Consider the following 6,724-nt stretch of genomic DNA (forward strand, 5'->3'; position numbering starts at 1 on the left):
CTATGTGAACACACAACATGTATATTTATGTACATATGTATATGGGTGTATCCCCATTTGTTAGATAAATTATAGTATATGATACACACTATTCTCCACCTTGCTTTTTTCACTTAACAGTATACTCCATTGCAGTACACACTTCCCTCCCTCTCTGTGTCAACTGCTTCATAATAGTCCATTGTGTGCATATGTTATGGTTTATTCAACCAGTTTCCTATAGATGGACATTGGATTATTTCTAGTCTTTTGCTAGTATTAAAAATGCTCCAATGAATACATATTTTTTGTTTTTTTGCATATTAATCTGTGATGCAGATTCCTGGAAGTGGAATTGCTGTGTCAAAGAGCAAATACGTATTTTGCTAGATATGCCAAGTTTCCCTTCATAGGGTTGTACCATTTTGCAGTCTTACCAGTGGTGGATGAGATTGGTAGGCGTATTTCTAACAACACAAAATTTCAATAGCACTATAGACTGCTTCATGGAAGGGTGAGGACTAGAATTATTGAAACAAAGGCCACAGTGGAGGCTCTGATCAGGGATGTTGGAGATGCAATTCTTGTTTCAGGTAAGAGTTAGACCCAATTACATGTAAGCTCACATTATAGTGTGATTATTCTTGAAAATTTTTTTTCTGATGAATTTGGAGATTATGTAGTGGTTATTTTTCCGATTCTCTGTATATTTTATGTGCCTCTCGACAATGCTTTTATATTATTAGAATGTATTTCTCCATGAGCAATTTTAGTTGGTGATGTGGAAGAAAAGGAAAAGGAAATTCCACAAGAAATGGCTTGATATGGGGGTGGATGAGAAGGCTGGGGGATATTTTCCTGATATTTTAGTGTGGGGAGCTGTTTTTTCAAGGGAAGAACTTTGGATTTCAACCCTGCTGTGTGTGGATCAGTAATGGGATGGCTTGGTGGGGAGTTAGGTTAGTGGAGAGGTTTTGAGTGTGGGCTGTGAACTAGATTACCCTTTGAATTGTGTGACCCTGTGCCAGTTACTTAATCACTGTTAGCCTCACTGTCCTTGTCCTTTAAATGTCTCATAGGGTAGTTATCGTGGTGAGATAACAGTGAGTGTGAGGTGCTAGCCTAGGATAGAGTAAGAGTGCAGTAAATGTTAGCTATTGTTACTGTGTTAGCTTTTGAGTGTGATGGGACCAGTGAGGGGCTTGGGAACCCCTGAGCCAGAAGGGGCAGGCAGCATACTGTATTTGAGGCTTACCTCACCAGTCTTGCCAAATGGGACATTGGAATTGAATGGTAGAGGGAGAGAAAAGCCCACGGAGAAGATGGGGAAGGGTTTTTTTTTTTGGAGGGGGGAGATGGTTGGTGAGCTGGGTAGGGAACCGTGCTGAGTGCTAGGGTATGGTGCCTTGTGCTCAGGACTCCAGGCTCTCAGGGAAAAGAAAAGGCACTGTGGCCTGGGGTGGTTCAAGGGGTTTCACTGAACAGGTGGTCCACAAAGTCAGGACAACTTTTTAATAAGCCAAGGACCAGGAAACATTATGGGTCTAAGTGCTTACAAAATACATCTTGTCCACTCCCCAGGCCCTACCAAGGGACTTATTACTCATCCCTCCAGCTCTGTAGAGTTGGTCCAATTGGTGTTTTCAATCACAAACATTAATGGAACACCTATTATGTCCTGGGCCCTGAGAATATAACTATGAGTAAGAGTTGATCTAGTGCAAGGTTCCTTATGTAGAAGTTTTTCAAACTGCAGTTGCCTTGGTGTATTTCTGATACTTTGGTTTAGTAGGATTGGACTGGAGTCCAGGCACCAGCCCTTTTCAATAAATACTTACACAGTTCTGATTCCCAGTTTTGGTGGAGAACTCCTGGCTTGTGTCATTATCTGCTTGGAAATATGGAGGCTGTTGGTGACCCATTGTGCAGGCACCTGTGAGCAACATGCAGAGGGACTCTTTCATGGCAGTGATGGCCTGAAGAGCAGTCTGCTGTTCCATCTCTTTCCTGTCCAGGAGTGCGTAGGCAGGGAGAGATGATGAAAGGGAAGCAGTGTTTGGATTCTTAATTTGGAGCCTTAAATCCTGTTACTCCAATTCTGAGAGGGTATGACCACTGCCTCTAACCCCCATGCCCTCTAGTTCCTTGGCTTCTCAGTTGGCTGTCCTTCAAACCCAAACTGGTGGATGGAATGGATGGTTTGGATACAGGTGATACCTGTCCACTCTGGGGACAGAGGGTGAACAAACTGGCATAAATACAGGAAGGTAGACTTTGATTCAAAATAAGGGTGAGGCGAAACTGTTTATCACAGTAAGAGTTGATCCACCACAGGAAGTCTGTCTTATGAGGTAGTGAGGTTTCCACTGGAGGGAGGGTTCAATGGTGGCTGCTGAACCCCCTCTCTTAGAGGCTTTAGGGAGAGCTTTTCTCTGGGTGAGCTTGAACTGCCACTACTCAACTCTGGTTGGAGGAAGAAGAAATTACCCCAGTTCTTTTCTTCTCTTCAAGCCCTGTTCCTGTCCCCTAATATCCTTACTTCCTTTCTATCTCACTTCATCTTCTGAATTCTTTTAAAAAGTTTAAAAAAATTTTTTAATGTTTATTTTTGAGAGAGGGAGAGACCAAACATGAGTGGGGGAGGGGCAGAGAGAGAGGGAGACAGAATCCAAAGCAGGCTCCAGGTTCTGAGCTGTCAGCACAGAGGTCTATGCAGGGCTTGAACCCACGAGCCATGAGATCATGACCTGAGCTGAAGAAGGATGCTCAACTGACTGAGACACCCAGGCACTCCTCTTTTAAAAATTAAAAAAAAAATGTTTATTTATTTTGAAGGAGAGAGAAAGAGCATGAGTGGGAGAGGAGTGCAGAGAGAGAGAGAGAGAGGGAAAAGAATCCCAAGCAGGTTCTGTCAGCACAGATCCTGATGTGGGGCTCAATCCCATATATCGTTGAGGTCATGACTTGAGCCAAAACCAAGAGTCAGATGGATGCTCAACCGACTGAGCCACCCAAGAGCCCCCATCTTCTGAGTTCTTAATAGCTCATGCATGTCTGTCAAGGATAATGACTCTTAGGGTCCACCTGCTGACTTGATCGATGCTGGTAACAAGCGACTTGTCTGGAGTCTGCTGACCATACAGATACCAAGTCCATCCTGCTGATTTTTTTTCTATGGAGACAGCTCTTCCTCCAGGAAGTGTGTAAGTTCATGTGTGTGTGTGTGTGTGTGTGTGTGAGAGAGAGAGAGAGAGAGAGAGAGATAGAGATGCTTGTGTTTGTACCTGAGTATGAGTGTTGTAACTGGAGTTGCAGCTCAAAGTAAGAGAAAATCAGTTTGCTCAGTGGGGTGTGTGAATGGAGGGGTGGCTGTGGCCTTGGTTACCAGGGAAGACTAGTCTGTGCTCTTGTCTCCTGCCTCCTTTCCCCGCTCCTCCATATTCCCCTTAGCCCCAGGCTCACTCCTTCAGGTTAATTTCCCTGGCTGCAGCTGTGACTCCCTCCTCCTCCTCCCCTTTCCCTCCCCCCTCCATCTACCACACACACAGGCTTTGAGTTATGTGCCTCCTGTTCTAATGAGATAAACAACATAACTCTCACGGGGCTGTGCTCGTCCCTCTATAAGTGGAACTCCAGGGCTGAACGCATTGGCCCTATAAAGGCACCCTGGTGCTTGTCAGCCTAGGGAGGAGGGCAAGAAAGGGGGGCTGGAGCCTCGAGAGAGTTCTTGGGGCCATTTGCTTGTTGAGATGAGGTGGAGTCAAAGCAGACATCAAAGAGAGGCCTATTTATACCCTCATGGCTAAAGGAGCAAAGAGCAGCATGGGCATGCGGGGTGGGGGCCTTTGTCATGCTACATGGCCATAGAGTCTGGACTCTTCTACATCGGCTAACTCATGGTAATTAATACCTGACATTTGCACAAGGCTTCATGGTTATAAAGAGCTTCTTCTTGAATATAAGCTAATGCCTACAGCAGCCCATGTAAGGTAGATATTATTAACACTCTTGTCTAATGGGTAAGGAGACAGGGTCAGGAAGGTGTGGTGATATTTCCAAGGTTATAGGATTGGTGGTATGAGGACCCATGCTCTTCCTCCGCATTGCAGGGCTTCTGTAATCCATCAGAGAAAGTTAAAGAATGAAATAAAAATAGTCCCATCTTCTGGCCATTCAAACTACTTAATCCCAGGAGAGCGAGTGGGTCTGTAGCTATAAACCAAGGGGCCCGAAGCTGCCTTGGTGCTGCTGACCAACACGTGCAGTGACCACAGTCTCAGGGAGGGCATAGACCCTTGGGCGAGTGTTTTGCAGTTTTGACCCCTTGTCATTTAGATCTCTTGAGAGTGCTGTTGGGGACCAGTCCCTTCTTACTCACCCGCTCTTGGTCAGGTGGGAAATACTCTGAAGTAGGCTATGGGGCAAGAAGGGGAATCCAAGGCATAGAGACTGCCATCTTGGGAGTAAATTCTATGCTCACTTCTGAGCCTGTCTCTGGGGACCCTCTTGAATGGTTTGAATGTGGGCAACCAGGAATAGCAGGTCGTTCGCTTCCTGCGTTTCTGAATCTGATTCAGCTCTGGTTGAGTTTATTTAATAAGTACTTTTTGATGTGCCTGCAAGGCACCGTGCTAAGTACTGGGGATACCAGAGATGGGTACAGTTCCTGTCATTCTGGATTTTATAAAACCAGAAGGGGAGACATTCTAGTAAGCAGGCAATTAATGACAACACCTTGGGGGAAACACTGGAAATCTTAAGATATTTTAGACAAGGCCATTTAACCAGTCTTGGTATATCAGAGAGAGTATCTAGACAGTAACTAGATAATGCGTAGACATCTAGAGGTCCTTGGTCAGACACTGGAACAATCTATAAGGTTCTTGAAAAAATAGTTGGCCTAATTCTCCTACCCACTTAAATTCAGATTGGGTAGCTCTGACATGAAATTTTGGCCTTGTTGTTATTAAGAAGTTCTTCAGGTAAGCTCAGTCGGTTAAGCATCCAACTCTTGGTTTTAGCTCAGGTCATGATCTCGTGGTTTAATGGGTGGATTTGAGCCCCATGTCGGGCTCTGTGCTGGCAGCGTGGATCCTGCTTGGGAGCCTCTCTCTCCCTCTCTCTCTCTGCCCCTCCCCCACTCACACTGTTTCTCAAAATAAATAAATTTAAAGACATTTAAAAAAAAAAAACCTCTCCAAGTAATTTTTGGGTTCAATTTGGATTAAGAATCACTAACCCAATGTTATATGTAAGTGATGAATCAGTCACTAAGTTCTATTCCTGAAATCATTATTACACTTTATGTTAACTAACTTGGATTTAAATAAAAAAGTAAATTTAAAAAATATAGTAATAACAGAATCTCAACACATTTAATTTGTATTTAATAGTTATATAGACATAATACTGAACATAACTTAATAAATAAGCTGCTATAATTATAATTGATTTTTATGTTCTTTATTGTTATTTTATTGAGATATAATTGATAAATAAAATTGTAAGATATTTAAAGTATTTAAAAAAAAGAATCACTACCCCATGGTGAGTGGGGATTGATGGGACCTGTTTATGGGCTGTCGAATACTGGGTCAGCCCTTGTACTTGGCCTTTGTTGAGATTCTAGGGAATGCCAGTCTCAGAGGTGGCTCAGACTTTGGGAAGAGATCAGAATCAATGCAGCCATACAGGAATTCTAGGATCAGAGGTGACAGGGTCATGGAGTGAATCACATCAGAAACATTAAACTATTCCCAGAGATGTCTTCCCTTAAAGAGAGGCCAAAACTGGACCTTCCATGGAGGGAGAACAGTCTTACTTTGGTTCATTTAATCTTCTCCAAATCAACCACAAGTCTGGTCCTCAAAGCACAGGGAGCTCAGAGCTTCGGTATCCTCCCACCATGCAGAAGCTCTGAAGCTACCAAGAAAATTAAGTATTGAGATGACTCTTAGACACCACAAGTCCTTAGCTCATGACACCAGAGAATTTTCTGGAGCCTCTAGCCTCTATGACCCTTGATGGTTTCTGAGAACTAAAATGGGGAGGGGTACGGAACTTCATCTTCTTCACAGACTTGCAACCTGTGGGAGCAGCTGTGTAATTAAAAATGAAACTTAGCACATAAAGAGAATTTGAAAATTTCGGTTCCTTTAGTACTGGAATAGTTGCCTCTGCTTTGGAACCCAAACAGATAAATGGGTAGAGATGACTAGGAAAAATGAGAAATGAATAAATGGATAGATATATAGCAATGAAATGTTTGTAGATTTTCTCTACAAATGGTCCCCAAATGGCAGGCAGCAGATGGAAACAGGGTCCTGATATTTTCTAAGCCCCATGGTCCCAGGTCTAGGAAGTAACCTTCTCACATGGGTCTGACAGTTGTCACATGCCACATTTATCTACAGAAGACTGAGTTGTGACTAATTAAATGAAGCTGGAATGCATTCATTTGCTCATTCATTCATTCACTCATTCAGCAAATGTTTAGTTTGATTCTTCTATGTGTCAGGCACAGCTCTAGTTCTGGGGATTCTGATGAAAGAGAATAAGATAAAGTCTCTCTCTTTACCAGGCTTTTTACTCTAGCAGGAGTGGACTGCTTGGCTTGCTGGTTTCTTTTTGGGGTGTATCAGGCAGTTTTTTAAGTCTGCACATTGCCTTACTGGTCTTAAACCCTTCTTCCTCTCCCCACAGCCTCCAGGCCCTGCCTTTTTTTTTTTTTTTTTTTGGGTTTGCT

At 43.4% G+C, this 6,724-nt stretch overlaps 1 protein-coding gene across 9 annotated transcripts in view; it reads left to right on the forward strand.

Annotated features, from left to right (window-relative positions):
• DPF3 (double PHD fingers 3) overlaps positions 1-6,724 on the forward strand; it is a 252,461-nt gene that overhangs the window by 115,883 nt on the left and 129,854 nt on the right. The window lies entirely within an intron of this gene.

This window comes from Crocuta crocuta, unplaced genomic scaffold, assembly GCF_008692635.1.
Source record: "Crocuta crocuta isolate KB4526 unplaced genomic scaffold, BGI_CrCroc_1.0 scaffold186, whole genome shotgun sequence".
In the NCBI taxonomy this organism is placed as follows: domain Eukaryota; kingdom Metazoa; phylum Chordata; class Mammalia; order Carnivora; family Hyaenidae; genus Crocuta; species Crocuta crocuta.